The following is a 27,586-nucleotide window of genomic DNA, read 5'->3' on the forward strand; positions in this document are numbered from 1 at the left end:
TTTTATTATTTATTTTCCTTCCCTGAGGACATTTTTTCATTGCTTCCAGAGAGAGAGAAGGGGAAGACAGAGAGAGAGGGGAACATCAGTTGGTCGCCTTCAGTGTGTGCCCCGACCGGGAACTGAACCCACGATCCTTTAGTCTACAGGACAACACTCCAACCGATTTTCTGATTAATACAAAAGCAATACGTGTCCATTGTAGAAACCGGAGGAAGTAGGGAAATCAAACAAGGAAAAGCTCAACCCCTTCAGAATCCCGTGGCTCCGAGACAGTCACTGGTAACACGTTCCGGTCTGGAGTAAGAATGGGGTCACGTGTCCGCCCCCCCCGCCATGTTAGCAAACCAGTGTCTCCACCCCAGGCCCTGCCCTCCTCCTGGCCCTGGGGCTTCACTCAGACTAAAGGGGCCAGCCGACCTGGTCCAAAGTCTCGGGAACTAGAAGTGGAAGGCCCCCCGCACAGGCCGCAGGGATGTCCCCTGCCTGGACTCCAGGGCTGCACCTCTTTGCTCGGACATTGGCCTGGCCGTCGTGTTTGTCTGCTCAGGCTGCTATAACAAAGCACCACAGATGGGGCTTGAACCACAGACAGTTACCGTCTCTGGAGGCCGGCAGGCCGAGGCCCAGGCGTGGGCAGGTCGGTTTCTCCTGCGGCCTCATCCTTGGCTGGCAGACGGCCGCCTTCGTGCGGTATTGTTCTCCGTGGTTTTTCCTCTGCGCACGCACGTCCCTGGTGTCTCTTCGTCTTTGCGGAAGGACACCAGTCCTGTTGGATCAAGGTCCTCCCTATGACCTCATTTAACCTTAATTACCTGTTTAAAAGCCCTCTCTCCAGTCCCACTATGGGTTAGGCCTCCAACCTAAGCATTGCGGGGGAACAGAGTTCGGTCTGTCATCTCTATGTCCCCCAAACTCAACAACCTCAGAGTAGGCATCCAAATGGGCTTCTGTCCCCCTCTCATGCTGACGGTGTGGCAGGGGCAGGGGACTGTCGACCCCGAAGGCAGCTTCCTGCTGTGGGGTTGGGACGGCAGGTTGCGGCGGGTCCCAGGGACCTGCACTAGACCCCCACAGCGCCTGGGAGGTGGTTGGGGCTGGGGGGTGGCTTCCAGATTCCAGGAAGCAGAGCTAAGCCACGTGACCCGGTCGCCCTCTTTACGTCTGTCATGGAGGGCGTGGGGGCCCATTCTTCAAACCCGCCCCCTCCCTTACTGCCCCCAGTCTGTTCTGCTGCTCCCATAAAGGGAGGGGTACTTTTCCTTTCGGGTAGGGGGGGTCTTTTCCTCATTTCTCTCTGACTCACATCATTGTTAATCAAGTCTTGCTATGTCTCACCCACACCTCCCCTTTTGTGGTCACCTCTCTCCCCTCTAGCCTGCTTTCTGGGGCCACTTTTCAGAACCTGGACTAGTACCTGGTTCAGCACATCCGCACGTGGCCGCGTATCGTCAGGCGGGGAGATGAGCCTGTGGTCACGGTGTTGAGCAGAGCCTCTCACTTCAGGGATGCGTACATCGTGGCATAATTAAGAGGGAAGGCTCGCCCTTGGAGAAGATTCTCAAAAAGGCTTTGTAATTGCAAGGACATAGAATTAGTTTTAAGGAGTCTTGACTTTCGTGCTAATCTCTAGGGCTTCTTTATCAATTTGTGCCTGGATGACGTTGCTCTCAAGTCATAAGCAGTTGGCTTATCCATTCTTTCTGGCCTCTTGTGGCTTAGCACAGCCTGGGTGGGGTTAGGGAAGCCTCACTGGTCTCAAATGGGGGGACTATGTTTATAAAAAAGGCCTTGGTGTGGACTTAGAGGCCCATAATCGCTCGCCATTCCTGGAAGTGTCCTTGGTTGGTGAGTCTGATCCCATGCGGGAGTTTCCTAGTGGGAGAAACGCTGCTTTTGCAGTTGTTGTTTCAAGGAAGAAAAGCTCCATCGCAACAAAGTTGCGGAAGGCTGGAACTTCGCCTCCCAAAGGCTGGAAGCCAGTGCTTTGGAGAACGAAGGCATCAGGGACTGGGAGATGTCCCTTGTGCTGGGAGATGCAGGGAGGGGTGGCGACTGCAGGGGAGGCAGCAGCGTGGCAGCCTAAGAAGGTGGCGGTGAGGCCTCGCTTCCCGTTGCTCTTTGGTTCCCCGAGGACCCCTGGTGGGGGCAGGGGGTGGGGTGGCACGGAACCTCTCACTGTGGAAACCAGGGCCCTCTCCCAACATGGCCCTCCACCCAGCCTGGGATCTGAGGTGCTTCACTTCAGATGTTCCTCAATGAGCGGCAGTTGCTTGGGGGTCCCCTGGCAGTATTTCTGTGGACTCCCTCTTGGTGGGCTTGGGTGAGGTCCACCCAGAGGGAGGGGGTGACTCAGTGCAGGTGCTGCAGCACGTCCTACCAGAGTAAGTACCTTGGTCCCAGGGCCCTGTGGTCTGCTCAGGCTTCTCAAACCAGCAGGCGTCCGCTGCGGCAGCATTCACTGAGTTCATGAAGTGTTTCCACATCCCCTGAGGTAATGAAACCCCACACTCTGTCTTTTCAAAGGCAGTTTAACGTTCTGTATTCTAAAGATTTGTGTTTATTCATCAGACGTGGTGGGAGGTGTGGGGCTACAGCAAGAACGAGCCGGCCAGGGCCCCTCTCTCACACAGCCTCCCGTCCAGGGGTGGAGACAGAGTCAACCGCACAGCATGACGAGCCCGTGAAAAGGAAAGAAAGGGAAGCTACGTGTGCCTGCCGCTAAGTAGCCTTGGCCCTGACATCCACACGGGCCCCTCTCTCTGAGGCTCGCTGAGGAAGTCCACTAGCACCGGCCTCTGGTTGCGTTGCTCTAATGCAAACCTAAGCTTCCGATTCCTCTCCAAGAAGCTTGGCCAGCAGGCTTGGCTTCTCCCAGCGGCGGTTATACTGTGTCCTCCGAGGTGGCTGCTGTAATGGACACACGTGTATCATCACCGCAGTTTGGAGTGAGCAGCGGGCGCTCAAGGGCTACGCCGAAGGGCAGAGGGGAGAGCTGGGGAGGGCAGGCTCACTGATGTCTGAGAGGCCCTGAGCCCCACTGATGGCCACCTGCGAGCTAGGCTGCCGATAAGCACAACTGGAAATTTGGCATAAGCTTTGCTCCAGCACAACTCTTGGCTTCCAGACAAGTGAAAAGGAAGCCCTCCGAATGCCAGGTGACAGAGACAGTGCCCACAGACCCCGCACTTCCCAGATGGGGCCTGGGGGGTGAACGCTCTCGGAGCGCTCTTTCCTCTGGAGGGCTCTGCCCTTGAGCCCACGCAGAGTGCTGGGCGGTGCAGACATCTGGGGCGGTCACTCCCCCGTCCTGCTGCCACGCCCGCAGGGCTCTCTGTGCCCTGTGTTGTAGGCATGGGCTTTACGGTGGAAGCCACTCCTGGAGTGTCTGTGCGATGCGCTGTCTAAGAAGAAAGTGCATTTGCTGAGGACTTTCTATGTGCTGGGCACTATGCCAAAGCTTTGTACATGTCATGTCATCTAGTCCTAAAGTCCTTTGACATGGGGACCTTGGCTTCTTCCATTTTATAGGGGAGAACCTTGAGGCATAGAGAAGTTCCTTGCCGTAGGCAAAACGGCCCGTGCACGGCTGAGCCGGGACCGCCTTGTGGGCGCGCTGGAGCCCCCAGCCCTGGTCTCTCTCAGCCCCTGCCAGGCCGCGTCTGCAGTCTCCCTGACAGGAAGCTTTCCTCGGACCCCATACATGTCAGGCTCGATATAGTTAAGAAGTAGCGATGAAGGACTTTACTGCGAATTCCACATTTATCAACCAGGACACCTCCTGACTGCAGCCGGAGACGAAGGGCTTGACTCAGTCGGGTGAGTGCTGCAGGCCAGAGCCGGGCGCGAGGCCCTTCCCTCCCGACAATACGGCGGCTCCTCCACCACCAGCACGTGGGTACGAGGTGAGTCCCGGTCCCTCCAGGTGCCCACCTGGCCTTCCTCCAAGCTCCCCTGGGCATAACTGGCCCAGCAGCCTGGCGGTGGCAGCTCAGCTGCTCAGCGGAATGGAGCCTGTCTGTCTGAATCCTCCTCTTGTCGGTTGGAGCTCTGTCTCTCTGGCTGACTCTTGCCAGTTCTTACGGAGCCAGGACTGGTTTCCGTGCCTCCAAGCACGAGCTAGAATTCTGTTTCAACCTAGACAGGCCTCTCTGAGCTTAATGAGGACGCTGCTGGAAGGACCCGTGGACATCAGTGGTAGCTCGACTGGACTCAAATTGGGCTCTGCGATTGGGGTCCAGGAGACGGGTGGGGCCGGATCTACCGCCAAGCTCCTCCCCTGAGTCCATAATTGTCTTCCACCTTGGCTGGTCCACAGATGAGATGCTAACCTGTCTCGCATTTGAAGCTCATGGAAATCTCAGTTGGTTTCATCATGAGATCCAAACACCTATGCTGGTTATGACGGTACTCAGGATAGGCGTAATTTTAATCATGTCTCAAAAATGTATGAAGTGTCCTGGTCTTAGACAAGGTGGGCCTGGGAGGGTTGTGGGAGAGAAAGCCCGTGCAGCAGTGCTGGGGCCTTCCTAGCGGTCAGGAGCACGGCGACCCTGCTTCTTTTCTGGACACTGTCATCTCTCAACCTGGAAGGCTCCTAACTGGCTGAGGTTTAGCTTCCCAGGGGAGATTTAGTAACGTCTGGAGGCATTTTTGGTACCACGAGAGGGGACTTGCTACTGGCAGTTAGTGAGCAGAGGTGAGGGATGCTGCTAAATACCCTGCAGCGCATAGGAAAGTACCCTGCAACTAAGAATTGTCCTACTTAAAGTGTCAATAGTGCCGGGGCGAAATGCTTCTTAAACGTGGTGGGCCGTCTGTGTGTGAGGCCGGGGACCAGCTGAAGTCCACTCACCTGTGCGCAGAAGTGCCCCTCTGGTTCTGGATTGTGCGATCTTGTTTTCAACTCACCCCCCACCCCTCAGTAGCTGCCCCCACCCCAGACTACACAGCCGCCCACACGCTTGGACTTGAGTTCCCAGTCTGGATATGTGGCAGCCATATCTTCACCTTTGTGCCTTAACCTGGAGTGAATATGTTTGTTGGACCATTGAACAGACCTTAGTAGAGATCTCTGCTTTGGGAGAGTGATATTCTGTTTTGCATGCATAAAGGTAAAATGAAAGCTTATCAATTATGCCGGGCTGAATGCGGTCTCCCCACTCCCAATTTCATGTCCACCTAGAACTTGTGATTGTGACCTTAGTTGGAAATAAGGTCTTTGCAGGTGTAACCAAGTTAAGAAGAGGTCATACCCGATTAGGGTGGGCCTAACACCAATGACTGGTGTCCCTGCACCACGAGGGGAATTTGGACATGTGGAAATACACACAAAGGGAATAGAGCCGTATGAAAACGGAAGCGGAAATCGCGGTGCTGAGTCTGCAAGCCAAAGAAGGCTAAGGATTGGCAGAAATCACCAGATGCTAGGAAGAGAGAGGCAAGAGAGGTTCTTCCTTTGTTACGGCAGCTCTAGCACGTGAATGCTCAGACTTAGGAATTCCAGGGAGCGGGCAGGCAGACACCAAAACCTTCTTCGTGCCTCTAGGCCATCATTTGAGGCAGAGGGTTTCCTCGGCTTGCTGGGCGAAGGTCGCTGCTACCAGGGTGGATTTACTGGTTCTGTTGTCTGCTGGCTTTGCGCCCAAGTTTGTTTCCGGATCGCGTTCAACCGGGACTGTGGTAACCAAGCAAAGCTCATCGCAGACCCTTGTCAGACAAGGTAAAGGGGCCCACGTGTGGTGAGGGGTCATCCTCTTGTCTCCAGCTCAGGTAGCCTCCTAATCTGTCTTAGTCTGGCGCTAACTGCAGGCTTGGGGACCCTCCCTTTCCTGGCCTCCTGGGCTCCCAGGGCACCCAGAGTTTGTGAACACCCTGCGAGTCCCTGAGCAGCAGTCAGTGCTGCAGCAGGTGGGGCCTCAGCTCCCCGTGCCCCAGGGTGCATGCAGCGGTCCAGGGCTGACAGATGCAGCATGTTCCAGGCCACTTTCCCCTTCTAGAGCATTTTCAGGGATGGGACCCAGGGTCCAAGCCCATGGCCACAGTCCCTTCTCCCAGTTTCTGCCCCATTTCCTCTGCCCGCCTTTCTTTAGGCCCATCCCACAAGGGTCTGCACCCTCCAGCTCTCTGGCAAGACTCTTTGAGAGCCCACAGGAAGGACCGTGACCCTGAGTCACTGAGAAACACCTATTGACCCACTCTCCAGGCCAGGAGAGGTCCACTTCTGCAAAAGACAAAGGCCCACGCTGCCCTCTTCTAGGGAGAAGTAAAAACACTTTCTATTCCTTCATGCGGTGCTGAGAAGCATTTCTTGCTGAGGAAACAAAAACAAAAACTGAACACAAATGGAGTTCCCAGGGGCCGCAGGATTCTCTGCTCTGCACTAACAGCAGGCTGCGTGTGTGCCCCAGGGGCGGTCCAGTACAGAGGCCTTGTTCTGCACGTGGGGAAGTTCAGGCCCAGAGAGGGGAAGTGACTCACCCAAGGCCACCCAGCTGACTGGTGCCAGAGACCAGACCAGGAGCCGAGTCTCCTGATTCCAAGGCCACCTGGGGCTAACCCATGGGTGTGAGGGCTCCAGAGGCAGGGGTCCCAGCACCGCGCAGCACACCTGTTGCTTCCAGTGGCGAGGAAGGCACTTCTGACCCCAGTCCCCTGTCGATTCCTCGCCCAGAATGATGACACTACCTCCCATTTGCAGAGCGCTTTGTGACGCCTTCTCACACCCATCATCTCCTGTGGTCCTGGGTTGCCTGTGAGGAGGCAGGACTGGGAGTGCTGGGCCCCACTTTCCAGTTAACGAAACCGAAGTTCAAGAGGTTGAGTGACTTACACAAGGTCACACATCGACTGCAGAAGGGGAATCAGGACCTAGGTTTTCCCATTCAAAATTCTTGGGGACCCTGACCTGCAAGTGAGCCAGTTGGCATCTGCTTGTTTCCCCTCTTCTGCTCTGCTCCCTGGGGAATGCCAGGCTCCTTCTTCTTATGCCTGCCTTCTTCTTCCTCCTTTTCCGTATTCATGACAACGTCATTCCCTCCCCCAACTCCTCCCTGGTCCCTCTTTCTGGTCCTTTGTCCTGCAGGCTCCACACTCCTGCTGCCTGATGCAGGCCTGGCTCTAGGTAGGTGCTGGGCTGTTTGCACAGATTAATCTGGGGCTTTGGCTGCAAGCAGATTCCTGCAGTGGGGTAGGGTGGGGAAGGGCTCTTTGGTGGGGCTCTGGACGCTCCCAGGGTTTGGGCACTTACTTGCTTCTCCACTGCCCACTTGGACTCTCTCCATGGGTGGGTCTGTTTTCCCTTTTGCAGAATGGAGATGACTGCTCCCTACCCCTTTAGCATGGGGACTAGTTCTGCCAAAAAGGGGTTAAAAAATGTAGCCGAGCCTAATCCTGATAGAGGCCCGGTCTGCTCATTTGCATATAAGCATCTCCTCCGCCCCAGCCTGGCAATTTGCATCTCATTATCCAGGTGTGTCCTTGGTGAGTTCCCCTAGGCTGCTCCTTCCCTGGTTCAGCTTTATCTCCTCTTGGGCCCTAAGCCTTTCTGCTGCCCTCCTGGCCCAGGGGTCTCTTAGCCTTACCTGCCTCTGCAATCCCAGCCACAGGCTATTTCCCAGGGACTTAGCTTCTCCTCTGCAGAGCATCTCCAGGCCCAGCCAGGGAAATGATGGGAGGCTGAACCAGGGCCGGTGTGTGTGTGTGTGTGTGTGTGTGTGTTTAGTGGGAGGGGCTGGGATGGCAGCAGGGGTGGCTCCCAGCACGTGTGCACATGAAGGGTTCAGAATGTGTTTGTATGCACACACATACACCCTTGTATACTCATACACACTCACACCCCCCACATACTCATGCACACATACATACTCGTCACGTGTTTTATGCATTCCCCTTGCTTGATCCCTCTGTTCCTTTGCTCCCACCCAAGTCATCCATGTGCAACTTCTCATTTGCTTTAAGACAGCGCTTATGTGTACTTTATGTGGTACATCACAGGTAAAAGGTGGGGGGGAGGGCAGAAGGGCAGGGACAGGTTTTGTGTTTTATCTGCCCCATGCCCTCCGCTTCCCAGAGTAACCCTGCCCTTCCTGGCACTGGTGTCTCTGAGGAAGTCAGCCCTGCAGCCTGGGCAGGCATCGTGATGGTCAACCGCAAACAGAGCTGAACAGAGGGTCCTAGGGAATGAGCGACGGCCTGGAGGAGCTGGGAGAAGACCCCTTGTGGAAGGTAATCAGGGATCTGCCCGAGGTCCCGAAAGCGAGGCCAGACTCCTTCTGCTCAAGCGCCTCCCCTGACTGGCTGCACTGATGTGAGGGAGAAACACCAATTGCTTTCCCAGACGTGGTCCGACTGGGGATTGAACCTATAACCTGGGTAAGTGCCCCGACTGGGAACTGAACCCACAACCTTTCAGTCTATGGACCACGCTCCAACCGAGCCCCACAGGCCAGGGCGGTGGCCAGGTTGAGTTTCCTGCAGGGGAAGCTGTGGCCGAGGTGACAGAGCCCCACTCTCTGGGAGGGGCAAGGTCTCTCCTGCAGTGGTTCTCAGAGTGGGGTCAGGCTTGCAGCATCAGCACCGCCTGGGGACTTGTCAGAGCTGTGAGATCTTGCCCCCCCGGACCCCTGAACCAGGGGCCCAGAAAGCTGTACTTTAACCAGCCTTCCAGAGTGCGCAGTGGCCACCGGCGCGTGAGGCCTGCCGTGCCGTGGCCTGGACACTTGGGAAGGGCAGGAGGAGCCTTGCGGGCTGACTGGGACGATTTGCCCGCACAGACACTACTGGCTCATTCTCAGCTTCCTCCTCCACCATGTGTCCCCTCTTTCTCTGTCTCTTCTTCGGCTTGCCTTGGGGAGTGGAAGTGTGCTTCGAACACCTTAAAAAAAGACTGACAAGTGTCTGGACCTCAGAGAAGGAAGCTCAGCTGAGTCGGACCCGGAGGAGACGGGCAGGGCAGGCCCCGGCGGGTCAGGGCGCCCGGGTCCAGACCCAGCACCAGTCTGGGCTTCGCCGAGAAGAGACGAGGCAGAGAAAGACTATGAGTGAGAGAAAGGCACATTTAAACACTCTTAGGGAGAAAAAAAGCCAAAATATGTGTGTGTGTATATATATATAAAAAAAAAAACTGTGCTCATCAGAATGGCAGACACGGAAAGATGGACCAAACAGAACCGGTGAGGGCGTGTGGAGCAGAGACCCCTCCTGAGTCTCAGGGGAGCACGTGGACCGTGTACTTATTTGGGGGAGCAATCTGGAAAGTTTAGTGCTATTTACTTTCTGTAATTATTTTTATTGAACATGCCCCTGTAGTGCATACCAAGTCTTAGACATGTTCTGGCCCTTCACTAATGCCAGCTCGCGTCCTGGCTGGCTTGTTTCACTGAGTGCGTGTTGGTCTTGGGGGCCAGTGATCCCACCGCAGGGGTGGGCTCTGGAGAGGGCCCCCCACCTCGGAGAAAGGGACACAGAGAGAGTGTTGTGTGTGGCAGAGGGCAGCCGGGGGTCGCTGTGTATCTGTCGGCAGTGGATGGACAAGAGGACGGCGGTGGGTCCTGAGGGGTCCTATGAAGTGTTGGGGTCATCAGATACAGCAGCAGATAGATCCCAAACAAGCGTGTTGGCTGGGAACGGTGGAGGGTAGAGTAACGTTCATAACACAATACCATTAATGAAAATTCAAAACACATACAACAGTGCTCTACAATTCACAGGCGCACGCACATATTTAAGGACTGCAGCAAACATTTCGGAGTGGGCGCCTGCGTAGCGCAGGCGGAATCGGAGTGCGCTCTGTGGTGGTTGGAGGGGAAAGCCGGACGCAATTTTTATAACGAGCTGTGTGCCCAGGGGCGGCGAGCCAGGCGGGCTGAGCAGTGCTCGTAGGTCAGGGGAGTAAAGCCGCCTTTAAAGCCAAAGGAAAGCAGGCCTGAGGGCGGCGGCTGAGCAAGCAGGGCCATGCGGGGGCCTGGCCACAATCTGGCTCTAAAATCAGTCTCCTAATCTGTGTAAAATGGGAATAATAATAATAAAGGCAGTATGATAGTCATATCACGTGTCCTAAAGTGACTGGTCCATAAAAGGCATTCAACCCTGACTGCTGGGGCTCAGCGGGCCGGAAGTCGTCCTGCAAAGCAAAAGGTCCCTGGGTCAATTCCTGGTCAGGGCAGATGTCTGGGTTGAGGGCCAAATCTCCAGCTGGCGTGTGGAAGAGGCAACCGATCGATGTTTCTCTTGCACATGGATGTTTCTCTCCCTCTCTTTCTCCTTTCCTTCCCCTCTCTCTAAAAAAATAAATAAATAAAATCTAAAAAAAAGAGTGGTATGATGCACCCTCCTTCTCTCGGCTCCAGCAATTGTTAGCACATGAGCAGTCGGGCTTTACCGACAGCAGAGACCGTAGACAAGAATAACACCGCCACCTTGCATTGTACAGAATATTAGTAAGTCCTCTACACAAACACCTTCTACACACAGCATCGCATTCAGTTTGCACAACAACCACGAAGTCGACATTGTGTTCCCATTTCAGATGTGGAAACACTGAGGCTTAGTGCAGTGGAGAGATTTGTCTGAGACCGCTCGGCCCTGGGTGCCCTGGCTTCTAGCCCAACCCCCTTCATCTGCCCAAAGAACAGAAGCGCTGTGCACAGGGGTTGTGTGTCCCACTCCTGCCACCCATGTAGTGGGGGGGTTCTTGGGTGAGTCCCCCCACCTCTGAGCTTTGCCTCCAGCTGGTCCTCCCGCAGCCCCTTCTCAGCCTGGAGAATTCCTGTGCATCTGCCCCGCCCCGCCCATCTTGTCCTTCGGTGCCATTGCTCCCTGGTGTGTCCTACTTAAGGGAAAGGGGAAGCAGAGGAGTTTGACGCAACCCAGAAAGCAGAGACAGGCAGCCCACGCTACCCTGCAGTGCCCCCTCCAGGGTCCAGTGCTGGCTCCTGGCTGCCAGTGGGAGAGAAGAGTCCCCAGGTGGTGGCCGTGATGTGGGTAGGCTGGGAGAGAGGCCCCGGCCCTCCCTGGATTCTCCCTGCAGCTCCTGCCGCTGCCTGGGTTGGGTAGAGGCTGGGAGGCCCTCGAGGGCCGGGCAGAGAACAGGGAGGATTTTGCAGCTCCCTTAGGGGACACTCAGCTCCTTGTCAGCTTGAGACCAGGGACAGATTCTGTCTTTTTTTAACCACTATTCCCCCTATGGTGACCCACTTTTGTGGCTAAGGCCCCAAGGCACTCCGGCCACCTCTCTGAGTTGTTTTTCTGAAGGACAGTCTCCTTAGCCAGTCTTTGCTCCACCTTGCAGCTGGGAGCAAGCGTCTCCTGGGGTGGTGAGGCCCCCCAGAGGCTTAGGGCCACGGAACAAGTGCCCCAGGTTCTCTTCCTCAGGTCTGAGGCCTGGCTGGGTCTCTGAGACACAGTGGAACTCCTGCACCTGTGTTCTCAACCCCCAGGGGCCTGCAATGGGGCCTTAGGTAGGTGACTGTGAGTGGGACAGGGAGCGAGGGTCAGGGATATGACAGTGGTAGCCAGAGACGCACAGTCCAAAGGTTATTCCACAGCTACGCGTTGCCCCTCCCTAAACCTCCAGCTCTGAGCGTGGGGCGGGTACTTGTGGAGCTGCAGAGGTGGGCGGAGGTGGGAGTGTGCCCGTGGGAGCAGAGGCAGAGGACCCCCGTTTTGTGACTGGTGTGGACTGGGGGGCACTGGAGCTCAGCGGGAACAGGCCCATGGTACCACCCTCAGGGACTTACAACATGGTTGTACACACATGTGCAGATACACTCATGCACACTGACGTGCCCACACTGTTACACACACACACACACACACACACACACACACGGAAGATCAATTCAGCACGGGACTTTGCAGCTGCCACCGAGGTGTTCTGAGGAGAGATTAGTCCAGCTGGAACAAATGAAGGTTTGGCGGTGGGAGTGGTTAGTGTTTGTATTTGGTACTCTGTACGGAGGGACGTGTAGGGCCTGCATCCCAGGTAGGGGAGCAGCCTGACCAAAGGGTGGACACTCCCATGAGCCTTGTTTGCTCGGAGCATCCACAAAAAGACCCCTATCTTCCTTGGACAGCAGCATCTCCCACAGTCCTCTCCAGGGGGTGCCTCTTGAGTGCCTAGTGGGGGTGGCGAAAGCAGGCAGAAGGGGCTGTTTCCAGACGCAGGGAGCTCGGGAGACCCTGGGTTGTGAAAGTCACCGCACTGTGGTTAGTCCAGGAATGGGGGATGGGTCCGATTTATCTAGTCAGGCCCAGAGGCGGGAGCAGGTATGGGAGGGTGGCCTGGGCATTGCGGAGGCTTTTGTGGGGCCAGCAGCGCCTCTGTCCTCTGGGTGCCTGGACCCCAAAACGCCTCTCTTTGGCTTCGGCCCCTTTCCCATGCTTGTTGGCTCCTTGTCCTTCTCAGAGAAGGAACAGCGATGGCTGCATCTCGCTAGGTTGTTGCAGAGAGTAAATGAGGAGGGCATCTCACATCCTGACGCAGGCCAGGCCTTCCATGGGCCCCTGGTGACGAAAGCCCTCCTGTTCCGGTGCCTCCCATCTTCACTGGGCCAACGCCTTTGCTTCCCTGAAGTTCAGACTGGGGCCTCTGAGCTCTGACCCGCCCTGGGCACATCGGCGACACGTGGCCTTGACGTGATGTGCCGTGCGGCATCGAGTTCGAGCTGCAGGAGCAGGGCCTGTGGCTTCTTTGTTCTCTTATCCCCAGCGCCTGGCGCCTGCCTGGCAAGAGAGGCAAAGACTGCTTCTGAGTGAATGAGTGAAAATGTGTAAGTGCTTTGTAAATTGGTCAGAACCTACAAATTTACTTAACGTGCTTCTCCAGAGAGCAAGCCTTGGGCAAACACATAATGAAGTTGCAGAGCCTGACTTCGCGGCCAAGGCCAGACGGGAGCCTGGCCTGCGGGCTGGTCTGGGGCGGGCCGGGGCCATGCCTGTCAGCACCCTCTCCTCGGCAGCCCCTCTGCCAGCCCACTGCCCAGGCTCCTGACACCGCATGGGGCAGCTAGTAGCAGCAGTGCCACCATCCTCCTTTCATGGGGAGTTTGTATTTCCCTCCATTGAATTGCTTGGTCCTGATTACAAGATCAGTCATTGTAAAGCACTCAGGCTCCAAGCAGGAAGGAGACATTTAACATCTTTAACCTTATTGGTGAAAAGTTCCTCTGTCCATCCCCACGTCCTGTGCGAGAGCTGGCGTGTGTCCTCACAGACCCTCTTCTGGCTCACCCACTAACTAGTTCGTTTCTGGTGGAAAAGCAGGGCCCGGCCCCGCACAGTCTGCAGCTTCCTTCTGACACCCAGCAGCGCACTGTGGACACTGAGGGCTGTTCTGTACGCAGCCCCGGATTCTTTTCAATGGCCACCTAACATTCCACGCTGTGCGGCAGGCGCCACTTACCCAACTGACCCTCCACGGCGGGGCCCCCGATCGTCCTAAATGGAAACCACATTTTGGGGGAGGCCTAGGAGACGAGCCTGATGCTGTGTGGATGAAGGCATATGCCTCCAGGGTTTTAGGCACGATGGCTATCTTCCTCTGTCCATTTCTTCCTCCTGGTACCACCTTCATGAGGGGGCAAAAGCATCTATTCCCCCACCCCCTTCCTGTACTCAGCTCTTCCCCTGGGGCTGGGGGAGCGTGCTGGGTTGTGGCAAATGGTGAGACAGGGCAAGATGGGGGAGTTGCGGGAGGTGGCCGGGTTGCAGGAGTGACAGTCCCTAGATGGGCAGGTCATCCCCTCCCAGGAGAGGGACAGCCAGGGAGGTCCGAGGCTGCTGTTGGTTGTGGCATTTGGGGGACTTTGGATGATGCAAATGAGTCTTCTGGTGACTATGAATATTCATCAGGACCTCTCCCTTCTGACCCCTGGCCACTCCTCCCGGCTTGCTAACAACCCTGACCAGCAAAGAGGGGGATGTGGTCTTTCTTCAGCCTGCCTTCCTCTGGCCCTAGCCTTTCCTGCCCCTTCTGACCTGGGGAGTATGGCAGAGGTGCGGCCCCAATTTGCAGGTTCGTCCCCAATTGTGTTTGTCCCCAATTTGCAGGTTTTGGTCTGACCTGTCTGGGCCTTGAGTTTCTCCCCGTCCTCCTCTTTTGTGAAAACTGTGAGCAAGGCCACCTCTGACCGCAGCCGCCTCTAGGAAAGAGCCTGGGCCAGAAGCACGGGAGACTCATAGGGAGCTGGATGGAATCCTAGGTGCTGTTTAAACAGGTGGGGAAACTCAGGCTAACACTGTAAATGGCTTGCCCAGGTCATAATGGCACTTAAGTGACAGAATCCGAGTTAAGCCCAGGCATTCCTGCGGCTTAACCAGGAGTCTTGACACCTTACCTGCTTGCTCAGCCCCAAAGCCAGAGGGGCTCACTTGCTGAGCTCCCACAACCAGTGGATGCCATCTTGGAATCTTTATGTACCTAGGCCTAATCCACTTCTTCCAGGAAGGCTGGGTGGTGTACCCCAGCCCAGGGCACCTCTGCTTCCTGAATCCCTTGCCACCTTAACTGGCTAAAACCCTCATTCCACACTTGGCACAGATGTGCTGGCTGGACTGTGTATCTTTTCAGGGCACTTGGTTGCTGAACTTTGGATGGGGCCAGCATTATACACCCAGAGGTGCAGGGGGACCTACTTCCTGAATCAGATCAGGGCTTGAGGCCTGGTTACTAAGACCGTCTTCTGGGGACCGCTGGGGGAAATCAGGATGTCCAGGTTAGGGCAGCTGGCCAAAAACACATGTGCGTGGGTTAAGTCATGACGTGAGACAGAGAGAAGATAGGACTCGCAGAGCTCATCTCTAGGCCAGGGGATTTAGTCTTTTTTTTTTTTTTTTTCCAAATACCAAAACTTTTTTTCTAAGTGCAACCTTACCCGAAGCTTTACAAATAAGAGATGAGGGCAGGGCTGCTGAGGTGCTGGATGAGATGAGAGGCCCGGTCCACCGGCTAAACTCTGCTCTTGTCTCCTCAGCAGCAACCCCTGAACTCACTCGTTACATGAATAAAGAAACTGAGGCCCAAAGAGAGACAGGATTTACTGGAAGTCACATGGCTCCGTAGTAGCAGGAACAGAAATAGAAACCGTGTTTCAGGTGCCCCCAGGGGGCCCTACCTAACAGACCCTGCGTTTTTGAGGTGGCCCTTGGGTAAAGTCTGGGTCAGCCAGGCAAGGGGGCCGCACTCCTTGCCACGCACCCTTGACCGCCAGGGCCTTCTGGATACAGCGGGCTGCGCTTCTGTCTCCGTCAACATTGCTCGGGTGTGTGCGCAGAGCAGCGCAGGGGAGCTGGTCTGGGCAACAGTGCTGGCCTCTGGGTCTCATCTAGTTCGGGCTGCGGAGTGGGGAGAGGGGGCACAGTACTGCCGGCTCCCCTCACTGAGGGAGGGGAGGGCCTAAGGATGGCTGTGGAGCTGGGACCCAGCCCTGTGCCTTTGCAGCCTTGCTTGGGACCATCGGTGTGGCTGGAGGATGGCCGCCATCTCAGGCTGCCCTCGTCAGCTCCCCCCAGGCTCCTGTGAGCACTGACCACCCTGCTGTCCACGCTGAGCGCCTCTGCTCCCGCTGCTCCCTCCTGGACTGGGGCCCTCCCCTGGTGTCCTCCTTCCTCCCAGGATTTTTGGGGAATTCCATTGGAAGCTTCTTCAAGGGGCTCTTGAGCACTCGGGGATGCAAACAAGTAAACAGGAAGATGTGCAACTGCCACAAAGGAGGAAAAACAAATGTCTCCTGGGGAGGGCTTCATTCAGCTCAGCTGTGCCTCTGGGGCTGGCTGAGCCTGAGGGCAGGCAGAGCTGGGTCTGCTGGGCTGATGGGTCCAGGAGCTCTGCTTGTGGGCCTGCTTCCTGGGTCAGTCTGGACAAACTGCCCAGTGCCGCTCAGTGCCTCGGCTTCCCGCCGGAATGCAGGCAGCCTTCTCACCGGCCTTTCCAGCCTTGTGAAGGTGTTGAAGGCTGACTTGCTATTTGTAATCATATCATGGAGGCCCAAAGGGAGCACAACAGATGTGTTTGGACCTCCTTCCTGGACACCCTGAAGCAAAAGGCAGAGAGCATAACTACAAGCCAAAACGGGGGTGTCCCAACCCCAGGAGGAGCTGCCCGGATCCTGGACAAATGGTGGTGTGGAGAGGCTGCCTCAGCCAGGGGAGTAGCAGCCTCTGAAAATGGAGGCAGGCAGAATAGATCGGGAGTCTTCCCAAGCAGACCATGGTACGGGCCACACGTGGTAGCCTAAGTGAGCAGTGCTGCCAAACCCTGCTTGGCAGAGAGAGGGGTGGTCCCTCTTGGTGCTCCGGGACTTGGTGGTCAGTGGCCCCTGCAGCCCAGCGACTTTCTTGTGGTACACCTTTCCACGGTCCTCTCACACAGTGTCTCTGAGCACAGGCTCCTGTGCATCGGGACATGGCATTAAAAGTCGCCCAATGCTTGTAACTGATTACACACCTACGTGAGGTCACTTTGTTTCTATAGAGACTGAGAGCCTGGGACCCCCTAGCTGTGTAATAGTTCCTGATATTTTCTCTCTCTGAGCCTCTGTTTATTAATCTACAAAATGGAAGGGCAGGGGTGATGAGAGGTGGGGCCTCGTTTTCTCCAAGGATTTCCCAGTTCCATGCTAATGTTTCAAGTCTAAGAACCCTCCCACTTGCCGAAGTGCCCTGTCCCGCTCTGGTGGTGCAGCAACTCCCCGCACACCAGATTCCGAGGCAGCCCGCCGTCACCTTTTCCCCAAGGCTCTGCTGAGATGGTGCCGGTGGCTGGTCCCGATCCCTGGAGCGATGCCCCCACTCTACAGTTCTGTATGGCCTTTCCAAGTCACTTCCACCCTCTCAGGCAGACATGCCATATTCTTCCATCATCCATCCGTCCACCCACTCATCCATCCACCCACCCATCTATCTATCCACAATAAAAATGGCTGTTTGGAGTGCCCATTATGAACAAAGTGATTTTGTAGGTGCTAGACATACAGAAGTAAGGATATATAACCCCTACATCCAGGAACTCACCACACAGCAGTTTGCGAATGGGTAATACATAGAAACTGTGATACAAAGCAAAGCAGGATTTGGGAGTTAGCTCTAGATTTGATTCCCCCCCCCCCCACACTCACTCAGTAGTTTGCTGTGTGATTTTGGGAGAGTTACTCAACTTTTCTGAATCTAGTTCTTCATTCGTAAAGTGGAGATAAGAATACCGAACCTATTGAAGGTATAGATCAACCTCAACAGGTGATACTCTTCTCTCTCCATGAAAGAGGTACCAAAAAAAAAAAGAAAGGTTGCATGGCAGCCCAGGATGGGGGGAGCTTCCTGAAGCCCCGCAGCCTCAAGGAAGGCCTCTCAGAATAACGGACATCCGGGAGGGGCACCAGAGCGAAGGGGAGTCCCGTGTGACCCAAATGGTGTCACCACACAGCGAGGAGTGAACTTGCTCAGGGCTATGTAGGGAGCATGCGTGTGAGGACCAGGCAGCACAAGTGGGAGCCAGGTGGGGGAGGTGTGGACGGCCAGGCCCAGGAGGGAGCCCCGTTCTGGAGTCCAGGGAGGGGTTTTCAGCAGGAGAGGAGACAGGGCTCCTCAGTTCCCAGGACAGAGCTGGCCCAGGAGCTTCCTCTGGGAGCCACAAATCGACCTGATGATGAGATGGTCCTGGGAGGACCCACCCAGCTTTGGCACTGGCCGAGTGACCTTGGGTGAGTCCCTTCGGCGAGCTGGTCCTGATGGGTAAAGGCAGGACCTGGATGAAATCATTCCTCCAGCTTTGAACTCCTTCACTGGTGTCTTTTATTTAGTCTCTTTCCCATCTGCGTTTTCGGACTTTCCCCACTTTCCCTGCTTCTCTCTGGCTCTCTGCTCTGTGCACCTGAGAAGAGAGGGTGGAGGGCTCACACCTCCTTCCTGGTGCTTCACTGTGAGGAAACTACTGCCTGTGAAGGTGACCCAGCTCCCGCCGCTGTCTCTGAACTGAAATGGGCACTGCTTCTCCCTTCCCTTGGGGACTGGGGAGGTGCTGGGAGGGGCCCTCACACAGACCCCCACAGCCATCTGGTTGGGTCAGAGAGTGCCCTGCAACTAGGCAGCTGGAGGGTGGTACCGGCCTGGAGACCCTCTGGACCCAACAGAGGAGAGAGGAGCTCGTTCCTGCGTGGGAGCGGTTGGCGGGCATTTCCCATTAGAAGCAAAGCCCCTGCTCCTCGGGGAGGGTGGGCTGGTCTGGCAGCAGAGGCTTTGAGCTGGTGCCTGGGGCTGGAAAGCTTCCGTGACTGCAGGGGTGGGAGGCAGAGACAAGCAATGTGTGCCCAGATATCTTTTGTCCCCGCCTGGACAGAGCAGGTCATGAAGCCAAAGCTGGCTTGAAGTGTGGGAGCAATCTGCCCATGATGGGTTTTTAAAGGTTATGGGGAATGCTTCCTGCCCCCCAATGTCTCTCCTATTACCCCCAAGTCCCCTATTAAAACGAACCACTCCTGGCAGAAGTCATACCTTAAAATGACATCAGTCCATACTCTCGTGGGGATTTAGTGGTGTCCAGGTAAGACTTGGAGAGGTCCCAGGAGAAGGGAACCCGGATGAGGAGCCGTGAACAAGACGGTCCCCTGACCACACACCACACCCACAGCCACCAGGAACGCTCTGGATCTGGCCAGCCTGGGGAGGCAGCTAACTCGAACGGACTCCCCTAGGCTTGGCCCCGCTGGTGTGGGAACGAGGGGCTGTGAAGCCAGGCTCGTTGGCCTGGGTCTCGGCTGGCTCCTTGCTCTCTAGCTGGGTTGCTTGAAGCAGGTAGCCTGCCCAGTGTCTTCGCCTGTCAGGTGCTGCGTTGTGAGGAGTGAATGAGAAAACCCAGGCCTTTAGGAGAGTGGCCACCACACCGTGAGTGCACAAGCATAGAGGAATCCTGTCTCAGCTGCAGGGGCAACCCCGGGCCCAGGCTGCATGAGGCTCCTATTTCTGTCTTCTTATCCCTCCACTGCCCATCCGTCTATCTTCCTTACTAAGCTCCTTTTTATTGGTCCCTGTTCTTCCCCTCTATTGCTCAGCTCATCTCTCTATCTCTGGCTGCCGTCCTGTGATGTCGGCCTCTCTAGTTCTTATCTCCCGATCTCCGTCTCCATCCCTCCCCAGCCCCTCCATCCCCATCCTCCCTCCAGATCTGGCTATCGCTTTGCCATCTGTTTGGCAGTCTCACAAACACTCAGTGACTCCCACCCATGGCTATCCCCCCTTTGCCACGGCCCTACCCCGGGACCTCCCTGGCTGAGTGCCCCCCACCCCATCTCCTTTTCCCTGCTCATCCCCCCAACGCATCAGGAGCCCTTTCAGAGTCTTTTCCCAGCACCTGGTACCCCATGCAGGGCGGGGTAGAGACGGAGAGTGGAGCAATGCAGGCAGATGAGGACAGAATGCAGTCTCCCGGGCGAGGGCCGGCCTGCTAATTCCCCCGCTCAGGGTGGAGGATGCGAAGGCCTTATTCGATTATGTCACATCCACTCAGCCGCTCCACCCTGATGATACAGAGCAGGCCACTTGCCCTTCCCAGCCAGGGCCTAATGGAGAGAGATCTCCTTTGCCTGGCTGACCACAGGGTCCTCCTGAAACAGGGATGGGCCCTGCCCGTCTGGCCTCGGGGCTCTCAGCCTGCTGTGATTCGCTGTTCACCATAATTACACCCAACAGTTGGCCTCTGGAGTTTGTTTGTCTCACCTTAATGGTTGTGGAATTGGATCTCAGTGCCTCTCATTCCATTATTGTCCCTCCAAGCATCCCTGCCCCCTCCACTTGGCCTCGGCCAGCGGAGCCAGGCCAGCCCTGCCTCTCTGGTGAGGTGTGAGGCCCTGGAGGGAGCAGACCAGGGAGGTGGCAGAGGGTCACAGGGTCTGGATCCGGGCCAGGCTGCTTCTCCAGTCTGGCAGACAGGCACTGACTGTGCTGGGGTTTGCTCCAGGCACCGGGTCTCCACTGACAAAGAAGGCGACACCAGGTGCCAGAAGAGTCCAGGAAAAGCCCCAGATCCAGTCCCTTTCCATACAAAGCTGGGCCTGAGGAGGCGAGAGCAACAGAATGAAATAATGAAAGGCAGTGCCGGCCAGAAATAGAACTGCATTCAGAGAAGGGAGGATCAAATGACGAGATCAAACATTTACCGGGAATTTACTGGGTGGCAGGTTCTTCCATGTGCGCTGTGTCATTTCCTCCTCCCCGATCTGTATGGAGGCATCTGTCTCCACTTCCAGGTGGGAAAGCTGAGGCCCAGAGACACCGAGAGGCCTGTCTGACCTGTAGCACCCGGTCCGTGCCAGAGCCGGGGCTCAGGGCCTTGGGGTCAAGTCCTTCCCTTCCCACTGGCGCTCAGTGGGCGTGCGGTGGCTGGGCAAGGCTCTGAGGCAGGACCCAGCCGGTAGAAGAAAGAAGGAGGATCGCTTTGGTGGGGGGACAGCTTGAGCAGATTTTAGTGGCATGATGGAGGGCACCAAGAGGGGGAAGGAGAGGACTGCTACAGGTGAGTGCTGTGAGGAACAAGGGTATGGGCTCGGTGAGTGGGATGGGGGACTTGAATAATGCAGGGCAGCCTGGGACTGGGGGTTTGCTAGGGGGTCACCTTCGAGAGAATGACCAGCAGAGCACTGCAGTGGAGCAAATCGTGTCCCCACAAGTGGTATGTCCAAGTCCTAATTGCCTCCCCCACCTCACACATGTATCTGGGAATGTGACTTTATTTGGAAATAGGGTCTTTGCAGCTGCAGTTAAGGGTTTGAAATAAGGTCATCAGGGATTCAGGGTGGGCCCCACATCCAACGACTAGTGTTCTTTTAAGAGAAAGACACAGAGATGAGACAAGGGAAGGCCACGTGGAGACAGAGGCAGGGATTGGATCGATGCTGCCACAAGCCAAGGACGCTGGGGCCCCCAGAAGCTGGGGGAGGTGAGGCAGGATTGTCCCCTGGGGCCTCAGGAGGGTGCGTGGCCCTGCTGACACCTTGATTGTGTGCTCCTGGCCTCCAGACTGTGAGACAGTAAGTTTCTTTTGTTTTCTTCCATTCAGCTCATTGTGATTTGTTACAGCAGCCACAGGAAACTAATACAGCCAGGAGTTCGTCAGTCCGGCATGGGAGGGTGGCAGGCAGTGAGGGCTGCTTCCCCAAGGGACTCTCCCAGGGACCCCTGGAGCCTAGCGTGGGCCCTGCACACCCCCCACACGCGGCTCACGGGCAGCAGGACTGACCAGAGAGGACACTGCAGTGTCTGGCCCCTGATCTTGGTTCAGGAGGACACGCTGAGTCAGAGACGAGGGGCCTGGGTGGGGGGAGAGCACCTAGGGAAGCAGTTTTAGACCAAACAGGAAGCAGGCCCTACTTACCAGGCTTGGATGATGAGTATGATGGTTCTGTGAGGTGAGGCGCGAGGCGATGTTAAAGGGAATGAAAGCTCTTTAGGATGAGAGTGTGGGGAAGCGAGTGCCCCCGTTCCCACCAGAAATCATCCCTGGAGGCCCTTCCTAAAGTGCTTCCGCCAGGGTCAGACACTGGGGCCGGGGGCGCTTCGGTTCTGGGTCCTGACTCTGTAGTCGGTCTAGTCCAGTTGGCTCGGGAGAACTGTTGTTGTGTTTTTAAATTTTCCAGCCCCAGTCCCTCCCAGGGGCCCTGACTGATGCATGGGACGCATGTCTGCCAAACTGTTGTCCCCAGTGGCTGGGGACTCCCTTCCACGGAGCCTCAGGGCAGCATTCAACAAGGCTGGAGTTGCACTTCCCGCAGTTTGTGACAAGTAGAGACACCCCGTGGGGTTGGAGCAGAGTGAGTCCTGGGGTATGTCTGAGAGTTAAGGGACTATATCTTAAAGGGCCAGTTTTTAATGCAGGAATTCTATTAGGTAGGAACACAGAGATCTAGGGCTTGAGCCACCCTTGGAAGTGCCCCCTTCCAGAGGTTGGCGAGTGGACACCGGTCCTCGGGAGAGTGGGTCGATGAGGCCGCTGGGCCATCTGTTTGACCTTGGACTGCAGCGCCAGGAAGGGCCCTTTCCTTCCTCCCTGCTGACAGCCCCTCTCTGTGGTTGTGGTTTTTTCCTCTGTAAAGGGTGAGGTGTTTTCCAGCAGCCCTCCACCGGAGTCAGACTCCACACCGCTGTCTTCTCCCTGCCCCTCCCCGCTCCCTCCCTCCCTCTCTCTGCCCCTCTCCCCGCTGCCAGTCAGTCACAGCGAGGCTCAGACCACTGCCAGGCCTAGACCATCTCTGACCTGCTTCTAGTTAATTTTTCAGACAATGCCCTCACTGAGGGCTGCCTCCGTTTCTCTGTCTATAAAACGGGGCATTTATATAACTTCGTGTGTGCAGGACTAAAGCAGAAAGGGTCTCCTCATGTCCCTCTGTCATTTCCCCTCTGGAGCGCCTTTTTTTTTTTTTTTTTTAAAGAGAGAGACAGGGAAAGTGAGGGACATAGAGGGAGAGAAGCATCTAAGTGAAGGAGAAACATCCATCAATCAGTTGCCTCCTGCACGCACCCAGACCAGGACTGGGCCACAACCCAGCTATGTGCCCTGACTGGGAATTGAACCAGTGACTTTTTGCATTTGGAATGACACCCAGCCAACTCAGCCACAGCAGTCAGGGCTGGAGCTCTATCTCCCCCAAGGGCCCTTTCTTTCCTCCTCAGCTGGGTGGGTGCACACGTGTGTGCACGTGTGTGTGTGTACATCTTGCTGAGCTCCCCCTGTCTGCTGGGGGCCCCTTTGCAGGACCACTGTTCCTCCACTTGCAGCTCACCTTATCAAGCTTTAGGAGCAAAGAAGCCCCAGCAATGGTTTCTGGGCTGCGTCCAGCAGCACATCTGCAGACCCCCACCAGGCTCACATTGTGCCCGCCGTCTCCCGGCAGCCCCTCCCAGAGCAGTGCTGCTGGCAGGGCAGGACCAGCCGGGGGTGCAGGTGAGGCTGCTGTGGCGGAAAGGCGTGGCAGAGCTGGAGCAGGGGCCTGGACCTGTCCATACCTGTGCAGGTTCTATTTTGATGTCCTGCCGGCAGGCTTGTGAAATGACGTATTTCGCGTGTGTTTAGGGTGGGGTGGTTGGAATTTGTGCTGCCCAAGAGGAGTGGCTCCTATTCCCTGTCCATTCTGTGGAAGTGGGGATTGAGGTACCAAAAGAGCCTTGTATAAAGACCCAAGTTATTGGCCCCATCTTACTTCTTTTTAAAAGGATTTTATTTATTTTTAGAGAGAAGAGAAGGGGGTGGGGAGAAAGAGAGGAAGAGAAACATCTATGTGTGGTTGCCTCTTGTGCACCCCCTACTGGGGACCTACCTTGCAACCCAGGCATGTGCCTTGACTGGGAATCAAACTGGCAACCCTTTGGTTCACAGACTAGCACTCAATCCATTGAGCCACACCAGCCAGAGTGGCTCAACTTACTTCTTTCTTCCTTATCCCACTGATGTTTTGTTTCCTTCACAGGTTCCTGCCCAGATGACCTGTCTCTTAATGCAGCCTGGTGGCGTGAGAGCCCAGGCCCTCAACCCACCTCCCAGTGCTCTTCTCTATGCCTCAGCTTCTTACTTGGGGCCCAGCACGCTACACCCCAGGGACTCCTGTCTCCAGACGGGTTGAGTGGCCCTGTGCTCACTCCACACTCCCTTCCTAGTCCCTGTTACACCCATCTCTCCTCTCCTTCTGGCTGCTTCTCTCCAATTCCTCTTCTCTTCTCTGACACCTACCTCTTAGAGCTCTCTGGACTAGAATCTTCTGTCACGTGCTTTTCCTATTTGTAAGGCTCACTCCTCAGACCTACCCCTTCCTGAATGAGGACAACCACATCCATGTTGAAGTCCCTGCCATATCGCCTGTTCCGCTGTGCAGATTCTCTGGTGCCATCTCCTCCCGCCCCCACATCTGCCCTCGGGTGGGACGTGTGGATGTGAGAGGGGCTGCCGCACCTCCAATCAGCGTATCTGCCGGCCAGCCGCTTCCTCATGAGAGACGCGATTCTTTGGCTTAAATGCAAACACCTCTGGGAGTGACCACCCAAGAAGCCATTGCCGGTGTTGGAGTCTTGAAAGATGGGAAGGGACTTATCATCGAAAGGAGAGGGTGTCTGAATTTCACTGTGAGCCCAGGTCCAGTGACAAGAAAATGAGCGTGGGGTTCGGGGAGTCTGTGGCACGTTCTGACTGTCCCGCACAGGCGTGGGCAAACCTTTTCCGTAAAGGGCCAGATAGTACATTGTCTGCAGCTGGTAAACGTCTGTCTTTGATAGTTGTTGTGGACCACATGGTCTCTGCTGCAACTATAGCTATAGGTGACGTAACGGGCCGAGTTGTGCCTCCAAATCCATGTGCTGAAGTCCTAACCTCCAGAACCCCAGAGTGGGACTATGTTTGGACATAGGGTCTTTGAAGAGGTGATCAAGGTAAAGTGAGGTCACTGGCTGGGACCTGCTCCAATATGACGGGTGTCCTTGTGAAAAGAGGAGATGGGGCATGGACACAGATGTGAGGGCTCAGGGAGAAGACCACCCTCCACAGGCCAAGGGAGCAGCCTCAGGAGGAACCAAACCCGCCGACACCTTAACCTTGGACTTCCAGTCTCCAGAACTCTCTGTCAGTAGACGACTGCTGTGAAAGCCCCGCAGTCTGTGGTACTCAGTGATGCCGGCCCCAGTGAACTGACACAGGCAGCGTGTAAACAGTGAATGGGTTTGTGTGCCTATGAAATTCTATTTATGAACATTAAAATTTGAATTTGTAGTATTTTCACATGCCACAAAATATTATGCTTTTGATTTTTTTCTTCGTCATTTGAAAATGTGAAAAAAGACATTTAAACTGTGGGTTCTACAAAAACAGGTGGCAAGCTGCCTCGGCTGCGGGTTGTCGGTGGCCGAGCCCTGGCTCGGCACCGGGAGAGTCAGCAGTGGAGGGGGGCAGAGCTGAGGCTGGGAGGGTAAGCCCAGGCTACGCTGGCGGGCTGGGCACAGTGAAAGAGGGGGCCATGCAACATTTTAAAGCTGGGGAGTGACGACGTGCCCCAAACTGGATTTTCAAGGCAAGATTCATTGCTTTTGATGTAGGAGAAGGTGGAAGTTTGCTAATTTTGCCTTCCTGTGGAGGCCAGAAGTGTTATTGTGTGCTTGAGATTTCTGTCTCCTCTCCTCCCCCTGGAATGTTTAGCCATCACGCGGTGAGAATCTTGTCTCCAGAAACTGCTACCTGTCTTTTGCAAGCTGTCTTCCCCTTTAGAGCCTCTGGCCATAGACAATAACCACCTTTCCTCTGACTGTCTGGAAATCAGGCTCCCGGAAGTCTTTACACACGTCCCTCTGCAGCCCTGCTCTCTCTGGGCCGTTCTGAACTCGCGGGTGATGTGTTCACTTTCTTCGAGGCTCCTGTCCGTGCTCATGTGGTTACTCTCATTCCCAGTGCTCAGTGTTTTCTTCCTGGTGGATCAGAATGAAGCTCCTATCTCTGTTATGTTCTAAACCTCCCAGGATGAAACTGTGAACAAGGTGATTCAAGAGGTTATAAAGTGCACTTTTTGGGGTTTACTTTATTGATTATGCTATTTACAGTTGTCACAACTTTTCCTCCTTTGCCCACTCTGCCCAGTATCCCCTTCCCTCCAGCAGCCCCCGTGTCCATGGGCCATGCATATAAATTCTTAGGCTTCTACATTTCCTATACTGTTCTTAACCTCCCCCTGTCTATTTTGCTTCTTATTCTCTGTACCTTTTCCCTCATTTTCCCCTTTCTCCCTCCCCACTGATAACCCTCTATGTGATTTCCATTTCTGTGATTCTGTTCCTGTTCTAGTTGTTTGCTTAGGTTTTTTTTTTCAGATTCACTTTTGAGAGTTGTGATTTTTTTTTTGCCTTTTTAATGTTCATGGTTTTTTTTTTAAGATTTTATTTATTTATCCTTTAGAGGGGAAGGAGAGAGGGAGAGAAACATCAATGTATGGTTGCCTTTTGTGCGTCCCCTGCTGGGAATTGGCTTGCAGGGAACCGGCCTGCAACCCCGGTATGTGCCCTGACTGGGAATCGAACCATGATTGTCTGGTTCGCAGGCCCGTGCTCAGTCCATTGAGCTACACCAGCCAGGGCTCATTGTTTTGATCTTCTTCTTAAATAAGTCTCTTTAAGTCTTAGAGTAATGGCTTGGTGATGATGAACTCCTTTAGCCTTACCTTGTCTGGGAAGCACTTTATCTGCCCTTTGATTATGAATGATAGCTTTGCTAGTTAGAGCAATCTTGGGTGTAGGTCCTTTTTTTTCATCACTTGGAATACTTCTTGCCAGTATCTTCTTGCTTGCCTATAAAGTTTCTTTTGAGAAATCAGCTGATAGTCTTATGGGAACTCCTTTGTAGGTACCTGTCTCCTTTTGTCTTACTGCTTTTAAGATCCTCTCTTTATCTTTAACCTTTGGCATTTTAGTTATGATGTGTCTTGGTGTGAACCTCTTTGGGTCCAACTTGTTTGGGGCTCTCTGTGCTTCCTGAACTTGTATGTCTATTTCCTTCACCAAGTTAAGAAAATTTTCTTTCATTATTTTTTCAAATAAGTTTTGAATTTCTTGCTCTTCCTCTTCTCCTTCTGGCACCCCTCTGATTCAGATGTTAGTCTGTTTAAAGTTACTCCAGAGGTTCCCAAGCCTATCCTCATTTTTTAAAAATTATTTTTCTTCTTTCTGTTCTGGTTGAATATTTCTTTCTTTCTTATGTTCTACATAGTTTATTTGAATTCTGATTTCCTTTCCTTCACTGTTGGTTCCCTGTGAATTTTTCTTCTTTTATGTTGTTGCTGTACTCAGTGAGTTCTTTGAGCATCCTGATGACCAGGATGGTCTGCATCTGATAGGTTGGTTATCTCCATTTTGTTTTGTTCTTCTTCTGGGGTTTTGTTCTGTTCTTTCATCTGGGCCACATTTTTTTGTCTACTCAATTTGGCAGCCTCCCTGTGTTCATTTCTGTGTATTAGGTAGAGTTACTTTTACTCCTTGTGTTAGTAGTGTGGCCTATGTAGAAAAGGCCTTAGTAGTGTGGCCTGTAAATTGTGAGGGGCGGAGACTTAAGTAGTCACCAGCGTGGGGCAACCAACCGGCTTTACCGCTTATGACTTGGTGTGAAGGAAAGGCTGGGAAGGGGACAGCGGTGCTGTGTGACTTCTGGAGGCTTGCCTGGCATTTGCCCCATTTCCAGTCACTTCACCCCCTGCCTGTATGAGACTGGCACCCTTCCAGCTGCTGCCCTGGTGGCGAAATGCAGAGTGGTTTGGTTTGTGTACATTCGAAGTCCATGTGAGCCCTTCAAGTGGTGAAAATCCAACAGTTTCTTCTGCCACCCCAACCCCCAGGGGATTTTACAGCCAGAGGTAGTGGGGATTTATCTTTCTGGTGCTGGAACCCTGGGCTATGCAGTCTGGCTTGGGGCCGGGATGGCTTGCTCCCAAGATGTCCCTCTGGATTTTTATCACCACTCATAAATGTGGGAACATCCGATCCACCGCCACCACCTCCTCTCCACACCGCACCTCCTCTCAGCCTCGTCTCTGAGACTCCACCCCTCCTACCCATCTGGGTGAATGCGGGTTCTTTAAAT

This window comes from Artibeus jamaicensis, unplaced genomic scaffold, assembly GCF_021234435.1.
Source record: "Artibeus jamaicensis isolate MK-2021 breed Jamaican fruit bat unplaced genomic scaffold, CSHL_Jam_final contig_477, whole genome shotgun sequence".
NCBI classification, from domain to species: Eukaryota; Metazoa; Chordata; class Mammalia; order Chiroptera; family Phyllostomidae; genus Artibeus; species Artibeus jamaicensis.